Below are 19,106 nucleotides of genomic sequence, written 5' to 3' on the forward strand. Positions count from 1 at the left end.
CTAGTCACACACGCAGCTCTCTGTGGTCAGGGATGGCAAGGAACCCCTTGTCAAAGGTCCCAAAGGGATCCAAGAGGGATCTTAAAGGAGATGTTCCCCTGGACCTGCCCTAGTCTGTGAGGTGATGGGAGGACGCAACAAGGTTCCCATCTAGGAACAAGAAACAACTCTACATGCTTCTGGGGGTTAGCGTGGCAGAACCATCTCTCCATCTCATCACTTCCAAGGGAAACTCTCCCAGCAATACCCATGGTCATTATAGAGACTGCACTAGCTTCCTTCTGTACAGAAAAAAAAAAGGCAGTGAACAAAGTCTGGGAGTCTCAGCAATAGACTCTCAGAGGAGCTGAGTTCAATCTTACCTCCCCAGTGAAGGTATTTCAAGAATGGAAGATAAGGCCCAATCAGAATTGCTGTGTGATATGACAATGCACATCTTGGTTTCTCTAGGCCATCTGGGCTAGCATCTATGGCATCAACTGGTCTCAGTGCCAGTCACAACTGGTCAACCATCCAAACTCAACCACACCTTAGGTCTGTTCTTTTGATGCTGCTGACATTCCAAGCTGATGACGACGCAGAACTGACCACTATCAGCTGGCAAAGTGACCATGGCCAGTGGTGTCACCAGTCAGGGTTACAATCTTGCTATCTGCATTGGTGAGTTCTAAGCTCCTCAGTAGGGGAAGAGGGAGGAAAAATAGAACTGGAACTGAATATGTGGCGATAGAGCTGAAGGGGGAGGGGGAACTGATTGAGGCATTACTAGAGGAGGATCTCCCAGAACTCCCTGATGTCAAGGCCCTGAGAATACCATTAGAACCTAGCATCACCTGCCATACTCAGCCATGAACTCCCACAGCGGTCCAAGAGTGTCAGCCCCATTTCTATCTCCCCCTCAACTCTCACACTCACATTGCGTGTACACACACACACACACACACACACACACACACACACACACACACACACATACACACACAGCAGTCTGAGTTGAGTTGTATTTAATTACCCAGCCACCTCTTTCTCTCTGAATTATAAATTCCTGTTTCCTTTGCCAAAGGCATTTTCCAGGACAGAAGGCTTGATTCCAGGCCGGACGAGTCATGAAAACCAACCCATCCTATCCCCGCCCCCAGAAAACTCATTTCAAAGTTCTTTCGATGTGATGAAACCCAGAGTACAATATTCCCATATGTCCAGCTCCTGTCCATCTTGCCATCAAACTCAAAACACCTGCCAGCCTCTCCCCGGCTGGCTCTCTGTGCTGCTGGTTAACCCTCCAGTCCCTGTGTGGTGGTGTCCTGCCCCCTTCCCCATTCCTGCTAGGAGCTTCCCTTAAGTAGGGGCCCCTGTCACACTGGGACACACCAGACAAAGAGACAGACCCACATACTCACAAATGCTTTAAAAAACTCTTATGCCTTAGGTGCACAAAATTATGCCCACTGACAGATTCACATGAAAGTTTTTAGCTTATTTTTTAAATAAGGAATTTAGTAAAGGCTCAGTTGCTTGATAATAGTCAGTACTGATGAGACTGTAGGTAAACAAACACAACCAGACACTGTAAGACTTGGGAAGAGAGAACAGATTAGGAACAGAACTGCTAGAAGGCAATTCAGTGATGGGTATCCATAGAAACATCAAAGCCATCTACAGCAATGCCAAGGCTGCCCTCTCTGTAAGTCAGCAACTCCACATCAGGAATCGACTCTACACAGATATTGAACTCAGGTGCAAAGATGTAGAGACAAGGATTTCATTACAGCATGGTTCATAATCGCTAGGGACTGTCAGAGGGCTCCCACAAGTTCATGGGGAAATAAAAATAAAAGATAATTTATTTTGGTACTAAAACTTATGAATCTATTCAATACAAGAGGTCTTCAAAAGTTCATAGAAAATGTACATTTTGAGATTCTTCAGCACCAAAATGTGATTTTCTTTTAATTCCATGAACTTTTTGAAGTCCTTTCATAGAATGAAATACCATTTATATACTTGAAAAGGACACACACACACACTCTATATCTATTTATCCATTTACCATGTGACTCGCTGTATAAATCAGAACAATTTCAGGTTTCTCTGGAAACCATAACTTGGGATCTAGAATATGAAAAGGACTTTATTTTCATTATTTGAATTTTGTACTATTTCCATTTTATTTAAGTCCATGACCTTTAGAATTTAAAATGAATGGCTGAAATACATCTAATCTCTGTTTCCCTCCCCTGCTTATGGCTCTCCCTGGCTCCTCCTGTCATGCCTCAGTGTACAGCTCCCAGGGCATCTCTCTGCCAAGCACATCCTTAGCGCTGGATTTCCCCTGTCTGCCAGACCTCACCTGGGTTGCCACCAGAACAGAACATTTCATATATAGAAGGGGTTTCCTATAGAGTAGGGAATGGGTCCTCACACCCGAGGCAGAGGCTCCCACTTCTAGACTATCTCCCTGGGAGGCCAGCCACACAGCCAGCAAGTGCAGTAACTCCCTGTGTCTCAAAGGTCAATGAAAACAGGAGAGCCAAGGAGGAACTCAGTCAGACAGCTTCGGCCTGCTCCCTCCCTGCACGGCCAGGACAATGTGGCCAGCCTGTCCAGAAAAGTTTATCTGGTGGAACAGATGTACCTGATAAGAGATCAGCCCTGTCTCCTTAAGGCTGGTTTAGAAGAAACCAGCACAGCATCCCCTTTGTTCTTCTCTTCCACCTTTTCCCCCTCTGGCTTGGGTTGCATTTCCCAAGTAAGTGACAGCACTGAATCCCACCCCCATGCTCTGATGTAAGGACTTCAGGTTGAGGTTACCACCCTGGCAATTGCTTCTGCATCTCTGGGATGGCTAATGCTCCAACTCAGTTTGTCTAGCCACAGGTGCCCCACACCTCAAACGTATTTCTGGGTGTGTCTGTGAGAGTGTGTTCTGATGAAGACCCTCCCCAATGTCAGTGGGCACTATTCAACCCTTTAAGGAACTGAAGAGTAGAGAAGGCAACGGCAGAGGAAGAAGCAGCTTGCTCTTTGTTTTTCCTTTCCTGCCTGCCTACTTGAGCAGGGTCTTTTCATCTCCTCTTCTCCCACTCTTGGGTGGGGATTAGATATCACTGACTTTCCTGGGTCTCCAGCTGGCAAGTGGCAGGCTGAGAGATTGCTCATCAGCCACCATAGCTATATAAGCCAATTCTGCATATAGAATCAATCCCATTTCATGTGTGTTTGTGTATGTGAGAGAGACAATGAGAAAAAGAGAGATCTTTATCTCTACATGTCTCCTAAATTTAGGGTACTAGAGGATCAGAGTTCACTGTGATCTGAGAAAAGAGTTAAGAGTTGGAAATAAGGGGCTCTTGAAGACAGATCTCTCAGATGCAATACCAGACTTGTTTCTAAGGCGTCCACACTGGATATCATCCCCTCTCCTTGCATGTAATTGGACATGGACTTGCAGATAGAATCGGAGTCACTACTTGGATTATGAAGCATGACAGAGCAGAAGGGAACTGGCAGATGTTGTTAATGAGGCTTCCCAGTCAAGTGACCTGGAGTTCATCAGGAGGCAGAGAGTTTCCATGGGCTTGTCCCAATCACGTGAACAATTAAGCAGGATTCAGCTCTTTCTAAAGTCACAGAAACTCCAAGGATGAGAGAGGTTTCACCTGCCGGTCTTGAAAGTACAAACACATCCCCATGTTACAGAGAGTGTTGAGCCCCTGGTGACAACCAGCAAGAGAGAGGTTGACCTCAGTCCTACAGCCCCAAGGAACTAAATCTCAGTGACAGCCTAAGAGACCTAAGATGTTTTTTCCTTAACTGGGCCTTGGCTTCAGCCAAAGGAGCTAGAGAGCATTCAGATTGAGGTAATAAATCTGCACTGCTGTAAGTGACTAAGCTTTGTGACAAACAACAAAACACAGACACAGATAGCCAGAAGCACGAATTCATTCTAGATGAAAAGGGGGGACAGCTGACAACTTAGAAAGCTATTGAACTCCAAGGCAGTGGATCCAGGGAGGAGAGGCTGGGAGGATGTAGACCTGGGTTTGTCCAAGATTCACTTCCTAAGCCTGGTCCTCTGGGAACTCAGCACTGATGACATCTTGGTGTCCTGACTACCATGTGTGGTCAAGGCCACAAAAAAGCGATGATGACAGTGGTGATGTGAGTCCAGTGGGATGTGAGAACAACAGGATGCACTCTATCGAGTCCTTTGGAGTAAACAAAACTGGCCTGTTCATTGACTTTTTGGATTCTACCAAGAAAGTCTGGAGGAAACCCTTAATATTTTCATGTCTATTTTGCAAATAAGGACAAGGAAAACAGGTCATTGAGAACTCTGCATAATCTCAGGCTTATTATTGACTGTGTAGGACCCAGACCCAAGGCTCATAATCCCCTCTAAGGGCACACAGCAAGGAGAAGGAACTGTGATTCTCCAGTCAAGGTCACAACACAGGCTTCAAAGACAACAAACTCACAATTATAATTGTGGCATCAGGGGAAATTGACTTTCTCATCATCATCACCCCAGTCCCTACAGACTTTTCTCTAAGCAGCCATGAGCCACCCACACAGACATTCAGATTCCTATTCAGTGAATAATTAGCTCGGTCACCATTCAGCTCATTTCAGTTATCCCAACCATTTCCATTGCTCTGCCTCCTACCATCTTTCTCTCTTCTTTGCCTGCTTCCCCTATCAGAACATGCCTGTTCTTTTCCCACCTTGCTCACCAGGAGTGTCACCACCAAATAGAGTTACAGATGAGGACAGTGCTTGTGCATTTCCAAACCAAGAGAGTTGTGTGTATTTTAAGAGAATTTTCTCAGTCTCAATCCAAAGGAAGGATCCTAATGATGTGGATCTAGGGCCTTCAAAGACAATATGCTGACTATTCTGGGAAAACATCCACTATCCCACACGGAGGGTTTGAGTATGGAATTAGGCATTTGGTCCCTCCAAATTTTTACTCACAATCCTGTGGGTAAAAATATTTGCTGTGTTCCTAAGCGAAGGGTAGATAGCTTGCTTTATTGTTGCTAGTGTCATGGAAGAAATGAGTAAACTCTGAAAAGCCAGAGGCACTGTGGCATGCCACGTTTAACAGGTTTGCAGGGGATCTGCCAATATCTGCCAACATTTAGCTCTCCCTGCCCAGGTAACATTGCACAGCACCTGTGTAGGTCTCTGAGTCCTGTCACTGCACTGAATCAATAAAAGATAAGTATGATTAGTGGGCACCATGGCCAGATTTGATGGTCCATCTTTCTCTTGCCCTGCTACGAAGGCCAAGGAGACTATGTGTTCCAAACTGTAAACCCTGGAAAAGGGAGCCTTTGGAGATCTTTTGGGGCCCCGCAGAGCATGACTGTCCCTAAGAGTCACCTAGGCTCACAGTAAGAACTTAACCTTAGTTCTGTTAAGGTAGTAGTATCAGGGACTGCTTGTTACTCAAACAGAACTTGGTGGATGTTAACTCAGGAGTCCCCTGACTTCACTGAACCTGGTGACTCTCCTTTCAGTGTCAGGAAGATGCATTCAATCATCATGAGGAAGAGCCATTCATGCTTTATTGCCATGAGGGTATCAACTCATGGCAATAAGCAGATCAGGAAGGGTAATTCACTAAGATAGATACTTCATTGACAATCAGTCTCTCATGCTGGGTAGCAATGACCCTTAGAGCTGAGGATATGGGGAGACCTAGCTCATGGGCACTCTCCTGAAAAAAGGTACCACAGAGGAGCAATAAAAAACCTAAGGTCTCGAGAACACCGCATCCCGTGTGCCTTCAGCACTTAGCCCACAGCTATTCACTGCAGTCTGGCACGTTGGGAGTCAAAGTCCCACCCACATCCAAAGTTAACTATTCAGAGCAACACCAAGTATCTTAGCTCCCTCAATTGCCTCAACAATGGGGATTAGGCACAATGTCTAATTGCCATCCCTCTTTTTGCTAACAGGCCTACACCTGCCCCCGCCCTGCCTCTACCCACTGGGTTTGGATGGACATATAGTCACTGGTAGAGATTCTCTACCCCAGCCACTTCTGGGGTTAGGTATGACCAAGTGACTTCATGTTTTCCAAAGTAAACCATCCAACAACTCTTCCATTCCTTATATTACAGGAAAGCCCACATACTCAGCTTTTATTTCCAGTTGCTGTAAACTGGACAGCTCATGTGCCAGTAAGAAAGCTCCAGCCATATAGGTAAATATAGATTCCCACTGGCACGGCCAGGTCACAAGTGGAAAGGAACTCGGAGCTAAATGGCTTTGGTAAGTACAACTCCCTGACTAGACTGAACCATCTCAGTTGCTCTGTGAGAGTAAAACACACCCTCATCTTACCAAAACACCCTCTTCGGGGACCCCCTTTACCAGCAGCTTCACCTTGATACTCATTAATGCACAGGATAAAGAGATGCTACAGCAAATGTTTTTGTTCATTGCACGCATGTTCTCCCAGAATCTGTGGGACCATCAGAAACCAAAAGCTGAGACAAAGCCTAGCACTCTGATAGAGGATGTAGAGGCCCAAGCTGCATCTTAACCACTGCATCAAACATTCCTGCATTGTCTCATTGGATCCCATGTTAACTCCAGGAGTCACTATCACGATCTCCTCTCTTAGGAGAGGTTACGTCACTTTATCATGGCCACCCAGCTAACAACTGTCAGAGAAGGGCTTCAATCCTGGAAACCACAGTCAAGAGCATGCATTGGCAGCCACTGGGAACTCTGATCTCACTTATGAGAGGGACATATGGGTGCCATGAGACTGAGTCCAAGGGAAATATGCTTGCCTGAAAAGGAGGGGTGGTCCTAAGTTCTACAGTCCCTGCAAATGTTGAAGCTCTTGTGTCAAGTCTCTTCCAGGGATTCCTTGCCCATACCAACAGCAGGTATGAACTTAGAGCTGCTCAGCTGAGACACTGAGACAATTCTGTCAATTAACTCAAACATCTGGTCAACACAGCAAAAAATCAGTCACCAGAGGTCTGGCCACAGACTCAGGATTCTTTATTGACAGTGCCTGGTGAGGAAGGGGAAGCTTCTGGAGTTTCCAGGCCTTCATTTACATGCTCCCCTCTGATTGGCTGGTGAGACTCACACCTGAGCCTATCCTAAGGCCAACCTGGGAGCAAAGAAAGGCAAGTCCTGCGGATGCTTCAGGGTACAGTAGAGCCAGGTTCAGCCCAAATCCAAAAAGCGTATTTCCCAAGCTGGGTAAGTGAATTCTGTGCTGCTTGCTGTACAAATGCAAATTGCCATAATAAATGCCGATTATCCCAATTACCTCTAATTGTCTGGCTTCTGTAGCAAGAGCATCACCACAGGAGAAGCCTATAAGGGAGAGGTGTATTCAGCAGTGTCTTCTACCCAGGGGGCTGGGTACAAGAAATGAGGTAGGTGAGCCAGCCTAGGATGCCCCTCTGCGGCCCTGGGGATGGATCACTGTGGAAAGATGAGAAGGACCTCATACCCTCCAGTTGCTTGGGGACAGCGCTGACACAGTGACATCTTCATACCACGGTCATTAAATGCTATTTTAAACATTGGCCATGTGCTGAAGAGATAAGGGTAAAGAAGAACCGTTGTTCTTGGTGCCTCTTTCCTCTGTCCAGCTGGATTTGAGGGGAAGCCAGGGAGTGGGGGGCAGGAAAAGGGGAGACGGCTGGATGAAACACTTTCTTATCATTGGAATGTAACGTTGAATTTGTCTCCTTATTTAATTAACCAGCCAAGCATTGAGGAGGCAAACACTATAGACCATGCCCCTGGAAACACAGAAATTTGAGCTAAACAGTGATGCTGGGAAGGACATGCATTGCATGTCCAGCAGCTGTGGCAGGCAACTGCATTCTTTCCTGTAGCAAATAGTCTACCGAACTTCTAACATGTGTCAGGCACTGTGGGTACATGATAGAGTGAAAAGAAAGTAAAGCTATTAAAAAAATCCCCACCTATAGCAGAGCCTATACCCCAGCCCAGTCTGAGTACACTGAGAAAGAGAGAGAGAGAGAGAGAGAGAGAGAGAGAGAGAGAGAGAGAGAGAGAGAGAGAAAGTCTTTCATCCATTGCTTCCTGGTTTGCTCCCCTAAATGGCCACAATGGACAGGGCTGGGTTAGGAAACCAGAATGCTGGGACTGCATGCAGGTGTCCCCCATGGATGACAGTATCCCAAGCATTTGGGCCATCTTCTGTTGCTTTCCCAGGTGTTTCACCAGGTAAATGGAAACAGAAGCAGAGCAGCAACTGATTGCAACTGACACAGCTGTGATTCTGGTGTCACAGGTATTGGCTCAACCTACTGCACCACAGCACCGGCCTCTCCCACAGCAACTTTACCTTTCAAATAAATAAATCAATTTTTAAATTTTCACCTATAATAGCAGTGAGATTATGCCTCCCTCATCAACTCCCCACTCTCTCAGTTACTAACTTGAAGGAACTTGAGAAACGAGATCCAAGACAGAAAAATGTGGTCATCTGCTATCTGCAAATGCATTAGTGAAAGTCCTGTTTGTAGTTATGCAGGCTCACTTTTTGTTAGCTTAGGTAAGATCACAAGTCTTACTGGGACCTCTTAATTCTGTTACAGTATTGATTAAAGCTGAGGAAATGCAAAATATGCAATTTGCACATACCCTGGTGAAATTAAAAACTCCATTTGCTGAGAGCAGTAATTACTCTCAAGAACTGAGGGCACCTCAGTGAAATCCAAGAAATGATTTTGTTGGCCAAGAATGAGAAAAACAGTTTCCCAAACAATGAACCTGGGAGTGGCTGTGCCGTGTTCTTAGTCTGAAGGCGGAAGCACTGGCAATGTCAGGAGAATGGAGGGGGTGGAGGGGAACCCCAGGAGGGGAATGAGTATGTTCCAAGGAAGTGACGACTTTCCTTGCACACACCCCTGCAGGATTCCAGGTGCCTGCTCCTGGCTCTGGCTAGGAAGCTCCCTCAGAGGCACAGGCACGCTCCTGTGGGAAGCTCCCAAGTCCCCGGAGTGGCTATTGTACAGACTCCCTCCCCCAAGCCCTCTCCATTGGGGGGATGCCCTGCCCTTTCCTTCCCATTTTCAACCAGATTCCCAGCATTCTGACCTCTGCGATTTCTAGATGTGCACCTCTCAAATCTGCCCCGAGAAAGTAATCCTGGCTCCTCAGCAGGGCCACAAATGAACACAACCACTAGCTTACAGAAGATAGGGCTCTACCACTTACAGAGCACACCCATGTCCGCTGTCACAATCATATTGCATCTCCATTTGCAGGTGAGGGACCCAGAGCTCAGCGGAGGTGCGAGGTCAGGTCTGGCAGCAATGTACCTGTCCACCACTGCATCGTCGTGACCAGTTGTCCACCCTGACCATGCATGTGATTAAGTTCTGGCCAACAAAGTATGGCAGAGGTGTGAAAAACTTCCAGGAAGTGTTTTTAAAAAGAAGGGATGTGCCCCTTTGCTCTTATCCTTCTACATGGCTGCAAGGAGTATGTGATGAATGGAGCTGCAGTGGCCATCCTGGACTGTGAGTTGAGTTTGGGAGTGGAGGCCACACTTATAGGGCAACAAATAGAAGGATCACCTGCACCACTCACTAACTCTTGATACTCCTCCCAGATTCCAGTCATGAGATTTTACATCCATCTTCCACATTGTGGACAGAAGGACCTACCAACCAAATTAATTCTACCGTGTTCCTTCTTAGCTGAAAACTCTTGGTTCCCTACTGACTGTAGAACAGTATTTGACCTTCTTCCCACGAGTGCCATACCCTACTATCACACCTTTGCAGCTTTCCAGAAGAAACTCCAGCCTTCTTCTGCCCCTGTTTGAAGTACAGCTCCTCACCCCAGGCTGTGTCTTCTGCATGTATCACCTCATTCCTAATCTCCATTCCTGCCATGCTGCCGCCTGGAGATTTGTGTCTTGTCGACTCAGGCTTGCCACTGCAGAATGCCTCCTCTGCCATCCACACCCCCCACTCTGGACTGGAGGCCTCCAGCTCCCTGCTTGGTGTGGATTACACACTTGTCACACTGCATGATAATTCTCTTGGATGTGGCTGACCCTCCCAGAAATCTGGGAAATCCACAGAGCAAAGATGGGTCAGTGCTTTTCTCATCATTCTTTTGCCAGGAGCTGATCAAACCCAGCCACATCACTCATTCAACAAAAGGGATAAATTAGTTGCAGCAAATTCTGTGGGGGCAATCCCCATCCTCCCTCAGCCTCCACTGTTCCTGTGGGGGCTTCCTACTTCAAGTACCTGACATTCTGCCTAGAGGTTTCCTCCGGTTTTAGCTCAGTGGGCAGGAGCAGGTAGACTGGCCATGTGAAGTCTACCCCAATTCAATCCTGGATGATAGTTGGTGGATAAACACCCCAGCTTTCACACTCTTTGGTGGAACAACCCTCGGATATGATCTATACAGCTTCCTGGGAGGGCAGAATAATGGCAGCTCCAAGATCACTCCTAATGCCTAGCGCCTGCCAAGGTGTTAGATTACAGTACAAGGTTACAGGTTAAGAAGCAGGTGTGATGAAAGTGCCAGTGAACTGAAAGAAGAGAGTGAAGACACACGGAGAACCATCTCTCCTCCCCGCTTTCTGTCACTCTTTTAAATAAACATATAAATATAAAAAGAGAAAAATCCACTGGGGGCTTCAGGGAGACCCCATAGGGAGCCCAAGAGCTGAGGTGGGCAAAATCATGCAAGTTATTCTACAGCCCAGCCCTGAGTGTCCTGTGGAGTTTTCCTGGGTTGCCAGGTACCTCTAAACTCAGGCATTTATCTTCCAGAGCTCCAGAGGCCATGAACATGAATTCCACACATCTGCAAGGCTGTGTGCCCTCTGAAGGCTGTGGGGAGAAATTCTCCAGCCCTCACCCAGTGCCAGTGGCTCAGCAGTCTCCTAGTGGTCCTGGGCTTCCTCCAGCCTCATGTGCTGCCTGTTCTAGGCCTCAATGTCTTCTCCCTTTTCATCTCTTCTGAGCACACTGTCACAGGGGCTTGGGATTCATCCTGATTCAGGATGACTTCAGGTCAAGTTCCTTGCTCCCAAGAAGACATACACTCCAAGGTTCCAGGAGGATCCATCATTTGGGAATCACCATTCAGGCAGTACACACCCTCAGCCCCATCTTCCATTTATCTGAAAGAGAGAAGGGTACTCCTCCAAGATGTTTTTCCTAACTGGGTCTTCAGGTCGATGATCATTGTACAGCCTCTGCAATCGGGGAGCTGTCCCGGTTCTGCAGACATGACCTAGTCACATCCACTCTCAGGGACGTCATGAGTGTGTAGCTGCCTTTGCACCCCAGGCATGGTCAAGGAGCCACCTGATGGCAGCCTAGCCCCTGGAGGGACCCATCTTCACCCATCAGATGCTGTAGGCCAGGTGTCAGCACCAAGATTCTGCCTCTCAATAAGATTCTGCCTCAAGATTCTGCCTTTGCACTGTGGGGTCATAAAGTTATGTTACCAGAAGTAGATGGCAGTCAGAGGCTGGAGCACTTGGGGAGGACAGAGATGTGAGTCCAGGGGTCCTGGAGTGGCAGTGGAACAGAATGAACTTGGAGTCACCATCTGGGCCCACAGCATGTGCTGGCTCCTGGGTGAGGCAGAGCTGTGTGCACAGCAAGGAGCAAGGATAAGGACTCTGGGGACTGCCAAGTGCTGCACAGAGTGCTACAGGTTGTCAGCAGCCCTGGAAGCCAAGGGACTGGGTCTCTGCTCAAGAGAAGATGTAATAGGGGATTGGGCTCCACAGCTGAACAACACCTTCCTAACTGCCTCCCGGGTATGATGATGACCTTTCTTCTCACCCTCCCTCTTAGAGCAGCCTAGTGTGAGGCTGGTGGGCCCATCCATCCCATTGCACAACTCTAGGGTAGCCACACTCTTAATGTACCCCAGGAGCACCTTAGTTGGGTCTGAGACTCCAGGTTACAGAATCGCAAACCCTGGCTTCCTGGAGAAGTGGTAACCTGGGCTCCTTCCTCTAGCACAGGATATTAGAAATCAATGTTCTATAATAGCATTTATATGAGGATGAATGGAACCTAGGTTAGAGTAGAAATTAAATGTTTTCTTCAATCCCCAAAGTTCAGGCTGTGTTGAACAAGTGCAATGTGGGTTTCAGGTGGATCCTGATTACATGGCCCAGCCACCTTGGTGCTGCTCTGGCCACACCAGGTCCTCTCTTCCCCAGTGACACCTAGATCATGCGTGTGGTTGGATCAGTGACCCAGCCCTTCCCCAATCCACTGCATTTCCTAGGACGTCATCTGCCTCCTGCCTGCTTTGCCATGTCTCCAGACACCTCTTCCAAAAAGCCTCCTTGAGGGGCATGGGTTTCTTGGGAGCTCCCACCAGGAACCCCCTTTGTTACAGAACTGCCTTGAAGTTTCCTCCGGTCCTGTGCCCTGAACCACAATCACTTAAAGTCAGGCATATGTCTGCCTGTTTGTGTGCACTGCCTCCCCCGACACCACCAGCAATGCCTGGCATCGAGCAGGACACAGCAGGGAACGCTGTGCATGCTTGGTGTGCCGGGGCAACCCTAAGGCCAGAGCATGGGGCTGCTTCCCCAGCCCCACTTTCCATGCAGCCACCTTGAACATGCCAACCACAGACCTTTCCCAAGCCCCTGGCCTCCAGAAGCCCTCTTGTACCTTTCCAGAGCCCCCCACCTCCTCTTGCCCACTTTACTCATGTCCCAGTGAGTGCCCTCTATAAGAGGATCTTCTGAGCCCCTTGTCACCTGTGTCCATACCATATTGGGGCACTCCCAGCAGCAGGACCCATGATGGGGAGAGGGTGGGAGCCTGGTTCCAGCAGGTTATCCAGGAGGTAGAGTCAGCAACAGCAGCAGCATTGGAGAGATGCATCAAGCCAGACACAAAATGGCCCAGGTGTCTGGTTTCCCTGGTCTCTTCCTGCATTCTGCATGAATTAACACCACCTTCCTCTTTCAGGGTGTGGATTATCCGGGTCAGTAGACCTCAACCCCCAACTGCACAGCTGACAGACAGGGATGTTTTACAAAATCCCCACCAATCATTTCAGCAGGATTTCAGGGATGTTCTGGGTGAGGCTGAGAATTGCTGGCAGATTCTTGAGTCTCCATCCAATGATTCACTTCCCCAAATGACCACAATGGCCAGGGCAAGGTCAGACTGAAATCAGGAGCCCAGAGCTTCTTTTGGGTCTCCCACAGGAGTGCAAGGGCCCGAGCACTTGGACCATCTTCTAATGCGTTTCCCAGGCCATAAACAAGGATCAGAAGTGGAGCAGCAGCCAGGACATGAACCATATGGGATACCAGCATGACAGGTGGCAGCTTTACCCGCTATGCCACAGAGATGTACTGAGTTCTGGGTCAGTTACCATCAATGAAGATTTGCTGGTAGGCCGGGACAGAGGGATTCAATAAGGTTCACTGTTGGATGAAGGTTCACTGTTGGATTCAATAAGGGATTCAATAAGGTTCACTGTGCAGTGCATGCATTCCCAACCCTGCTGGCCTTGCCAGAGGTGCTGGACATATGGGCCATAGAAAGCATCACCTCCCTTAATTACAAGTGTGTGACCTCCCCAGTCCGTGGATGCTGGACCTGCACTATGCTCCTCTCCCTGCAGAGACCCCAGCTGGAACCACCCATGCAGCACCCCTATTCCTCCCAAAAGACTAGCTTTGAGAGCTCCCCTTGCAGTGGTCCTTCTTGCAGTGGTCCTTCTTGTAGAGACCAGGCGCACCTCTGCCAGCCTCAGGCATTATCAGACAATGCCACCAAGATGTTGCAAGCATGTGGGTTGCCACGCAGATAAAACAGACCATCAATGGGGTAAACCTGCTGGTGGCACCTCCTCCTTCTCTGTGGGATCATTACAAAAGCAGTTTGGCTCCCTCATGCCAAATGTCATCACTGGAGTTGGAAGCCAAAGAACAGGTTGGCAGGAGGGGACATCGTGTCTACCTACTGCTCTATCAGCACCCACCCTGCCACTATCTTTGCTCTCCTGGAGGGAATGGCAGGGTATCCCTTGAGCATACCCCCTTCTCCCATCCCAGATCCCTAAGCTGGGATCCAAGTCCATACTCCATACTATCATCCGGCCTTCAGAAGAACCCTAGGAGGGGGATATTATTAGCCCATTTTACAAACTAAAGCAATAATGTTATCACTGTCATTGTATTTAACATTCACACTGGAGCTGGCACTGGGGTTGAAAGGGTAAAGTCAGCATCTCATATGGGCACTGGTTTGAGTCCTAGCTACTCCACCTCTCGTCCAGCTCCCTGCTAATGTGCCTGTGAAATTATCAGAGGATGGTCCACATACTCTAGCCCCTGTACTCACTTGGGAAATCTGAAGGAAGCTCCTGGCTTTTGGCTTCGGATTGGTCTAGCTCTGACCATTGGGGCAATTTGGAGAACAAATTAGTGAATGGAAGATTTACTTCTGTCTCTCCTTATCTCCTTAACTCTGCCTTTCAAATAATTAATTAAAATATTCATTCATCAGCAAGTTCTACGTGTTTGGCATACATAAATTCATCTAATCATTGCAACAATAAAATCAGTGGGAATAGTTACTGTTTATTTTGCATTTGGGTGAACTGAGGAACAGAGAGGGTGATTAAGCTGTTCCTGGTCTCACAGCTACAAAGCAGCAGTGAGGACAGCATCCATTTATTTGAGAAGCGACAACAACTGGAGATTCACAGTGACTAGGGCAGACACAGCTTCATTCCTCACAGGGCAGGTGCATCGGGCAGCTGGGACTGTGTTGTCAGCGGCTGAGCCAAGTCTTGTGCTAAGTGCCCTAGCAGTTTCAACCCAGTTCACTTCCTAATAGACCATTTACTTCCCGATGCACTTGACCCTCTATAACACGTGTGTGTGTGTGTGTGTGTGTACATGCATACACAACTGCATGTACACATATAGGTGAGGTGTGAGGCCACATTCTGGGCTTTGGCATTGAGGTATCAGTTCTGGAAGAAGCCACTGTTTTGGCTGTCCAACTGATCACACAGAAGGCCCTCACAAATACCCCAGAAGTGTTAGACTGAAACTTGGGCAGTGCCAGTCACTAGTCTGGGCTTTGAGACAGAAACAATAGAACCCAAGGGGTCAGCTGAGGGGAAGGCTCTGAAATTTTGTCTGATTCAAAAATCAAGTCCTTGTGAGCTGGGAGGTCTCTGTGCCTCAGTTTTCCCAGAACAGAAGGTGGTGATGGTGGTGCTCTTCTTGCAGGATTAAATAACAGAAAGCATTCAGAACCACCCCATGCAGTCCTCCCTACAGACAGCCTTTACGCTGTCATCAGCACCACGGACAGCAGCATGGCTTCCGCCTCTGTGCCAATGTGGGAGGATCCTGTTTCTCCTGACAACGTAGTCACCTCCTACAGCAGGGCATCCCAGCCTTGAGCTGAATGCCAAGACCCCTGTCAGGCAGGACACAGGGGTTCTAGTCCCGCTTTGAACGCTGGACACGTTGCTTCTTCCCACAAGGATGTCAGTATTCTCATCTGTAAAAAGGGGAGTGTCCAGAGTAGTTTACTGAGATGCCCTTCCAGCCATCACTTTCTAGAATGCCTTAGGGTCTCTGTCTGCTTCCTGCTGTGAGTGCCCTGTATTGTTAGGCAGAATCCTGGAGGAGAGCCTGGTTTGGGGGCACCTGGGTCCTGAGTCAATGTTGCCAGAGCCATCTGGAGCCAGAGTTTTGATTTCCAGGAGAGGAACTGAGCTGAGGCCCAGAGCACGAAGCCAGCGGGATTTCAGTGACTGGCCTGGCTGGGCAGGGGGCTGCTGGCTCTGTCCTCAGCCCAGCGCCCACCCCAATGGTTCTGGCCTCCAGGGTGGTTGGAATGAAGTGTCAGTGTATGCTTTTGCAAAAAGCAAAACCTGTCCCACCCGTTTCTTCTCTCCATCACACAAGGCCCTGCCAATCCTAAGAAATCTGTGCTGCAGTGAAATAAGTTTTTTTTTTTTTAATCAGCATTGGCTTAAAAAATGTTTTTTGCTTTTTTATAAAGACCTACTTCTAGGAAAATTTCAAAAACTCCTGAGTGTGAATATTTCAGCACAGGCTAAGGCTTCACTTTCTAGGCCTTTGCATGGTAGCCTCACAGATTGGTAGAAAGGACAACGATATACACAGGTTTAATGCCTGCTGTATGTGAGGCTCTGCTCTATGTTTTGGATATGTTGAAGAGAATTTGTTTACTTATTTTGAAAGGCAGTTCAACAGATAGATAGAGAGAGAGAGAAGAGAGAAGAGAATCTTACATCTGTTCATTCAGACATGACACACAACAGCCAAAGTTAGGCTAGGCTGAAGCCGGGAACCAGAAACTCCATCCACTGCTCACTGCTATGTGGGTGACAGGGGCCCAAGTACTTGGGTCATCTTCTGCTGCCTTCCCAGGTGCATTAGCAGGAAGCTGGATCAGAGGAAGGGCAGCTGGGACTCACAATGCTTTCCTATGGGCTGCCAATATCATGGACAGCAATGTAACTCATTGAGCCACTGAGCAGCCCCACTTTCTATGTTTTAGCTTATTAGTCTTCAACAGCCCTGAGTTAGGAGTATCTTCATTATTAGGATAAGGAAGTGGAAACTAAAAATAGTAATCTCACCAGCCAGATCCTGGTCCTGCTGGTCTGGAGCTCTTAATCACCTCTTCCTATTTCTGGCAGAGCACCCCTGAGTCTGAATCTTGATTCCTTAACCCGCTTGCTGTGTGGCTTTGAAGCAGCTCCTTGCTTTCTCTGAGCCTCATATCCCTGGAAGTGGCTTGCCACCATGCACCTGCAGGGGTCCCACCAAAAACTGTCAGTGACATACAGTCTGGTGTCTTGCGCCAGGAGCAGAAGCACTGTTTAGTTGTTCTCCGTGACTTAAAGGAGTATTAGTCTGCTGACTGCACGCTTGACTGAAAAATGTGATTGCTCTGAACCTCACAGGAACTAAGATGAGGCTGAAAATCATGTCACCTGCACATCTGGAGGAAAAGTAAGGCTGCTGCCAGGGACCTGAGTTCACGGCAATGCCATGCCAATCTGGGGAGCCACTAGCCCCCGATGGCTTCTACTGCTCAGGGAAGCAGGTCTTCTGACAGCTTGGGTTCAGAAGGAAAAAAACAAAAACCACGGATCAAGAGGCAGCCACAGCTTCAGCCTCTTATGGATGCAGACAGATCCTCCCCAGAGGGCTGGAACCAGTTAGCTTTGCATTATTTGCTTATTATTGTGCCGTGGATGGAAATCGCATTTTGGAAACAGATCCAGAAAGTCTGGGCCACTTCCTGGCTTGGGCAGAGTCCTCTAAAGCAGATTCTCCACCCAGCCCTCCTCCAGTGAGTGTGCCAAAGGCTCCCTGCATGAGAGTGTGGTAGCAGTAGGGCAGGGCCCAAGGCCAGGAGGTGGCTAGACCTGTGGGCAGCAGGCAATCCCACCTTTCCTAGCCTCTAGTCCACAGCCCTGGGGCTGAGGATAGCATAAATCCGGCCACAGCAGCCAGGCTGAGCAACACCACTGCTATACATGCTGCACAGACATGAGCCTACCTGTTCTCACCTGTTGCCCACTGCCCCCCACCTCCAAATCACACTGGGGAAACTGAGGCATGGACAGCTCTTTAGCTGTGAAGGATCATGCTATGGTTGTGAAGTCAGGCAGGTGACTGAAGCTCTCTACTTTACACTCCTCCACATGCTTGGCAGGAACATCAAGTACCCTGCAGAAAAAAATGGATGTGTTTAAGTGGAATAGGGTTGGGGAAGATTGGGATGGAACCTCCTCCTGGCCTCGGACACAACTCCTCTTTAGGCGGCCATGCGTACGGAGTTTCATGGCAGGTCATGTGATGGGGCCTGTATAGCCCCTGTATATGGTAAGGCCTTGGCAGGGGCAGGTTTCTGATGCAGAGCTGGGTGTGCATGGGTCGAGTAGGATCATGAGGAGATGCTCAGGCCCACAGGCCAGACAGCTCACTGCACCTCTAAGCAAAGGTACAATGACAGCAAATCAAAATCCCCAAACCGTCCCTCCTTTTCCTCCAAAATGCCGCCATCAGTGGTTGTCATGACGACTCCTTCTGGCTCCTCTGGAGTGGTTTCCAGCAGCCTCTGCTCTGGAGCCTCCTCCTACCAAACCCCTGTCCCCACCCTGCCTTCCCAGCTGCACCCTGGGCTCAGCCCTCCAGTTCTTCCTGCCCAGGCCAGCTCAGATGCCACCCTGCAGAAGGGGGAGGGGAGAATGGTTCAGGCTGGCATGGACAAGGACCTCAGAGGGCCCCAGAGTGCAGGCAGCAGGTGACTAGCAGTAATGAACTCCCGAGTGGCACAGGACTGCCAGGAATGCCGAGACATGACTAGGCCACCTCAGAGGCTGTGCCCACCCCACCGCCAACTCCCTGCTGCAGCCGTTGTCCCTGTTGTCCTCTAGCTGCTCTCCTGTCCTTTGGCGTTCTTTCATCTTCCACCAGGGTGGTTGAGAAGAAAGAGCCTGGTGGAGGTCATCAGCTGCCTGACCCTGGGCCAGTATGGCCCCTCACCTGCCCACCCACGAAACGAGGGGACACGATTTACCTTAGAGTTTGCTGTAGGGTCATAAACAAGAAATAGTATAAATAGCAGGTGCAGCATGGTCGCCACAGCCATGCCCCTCTCCTTCTCTCTGCCTCCCAGTTCTAGCCCTTTCCCCTGCCATCCTCTCTTGAGATCTGCTGGGTTCCCATCTATTCTCTACAGCACTTTCCCTGTCTCTTGGCTGCCCCTCGCTGCGTGGACTTTACTGCTCATGCAGCCAATAGCACTGGGCTCCCACAGCAGGGCTCAGCCATTCCCCACTGCCTTCTGAAGGAGGGGCCAGGTGACAAGAGAGGGGGAAGTTGTCTCCAGAAGACACTGTCTTGATCTGCGATGGAAAGTTCTAATGACCACGGAGAGGAACACTGTTTATGGAATTCTTTCTGTGTGCCAGGCTCCACAGGAGGAGTTTGTCACAAACGTGCTCATTCAGCGGCATCCTCCCCCTTCCGTGCAGTCCCCATCTTGCCACCTCCATGTTATCCCAGTGAGGTG

This window comes from Ochotona curzoniae, unplaced genomic scaffold, assembly GCF_017591425.1.
Source record: "Ochotona curzoniae isolate NIBS_2020 unplaced genomic scaffold, NIBS_Ocur_1.0 contig_3819, whole genome shotgun sequence".
Lineage (NCBI taxonomy): Eukaryota > Metazoa > Chordata > Mammalia > Lagomorpha > Ochotonidae > Ochotona > Ochotona curzoniae.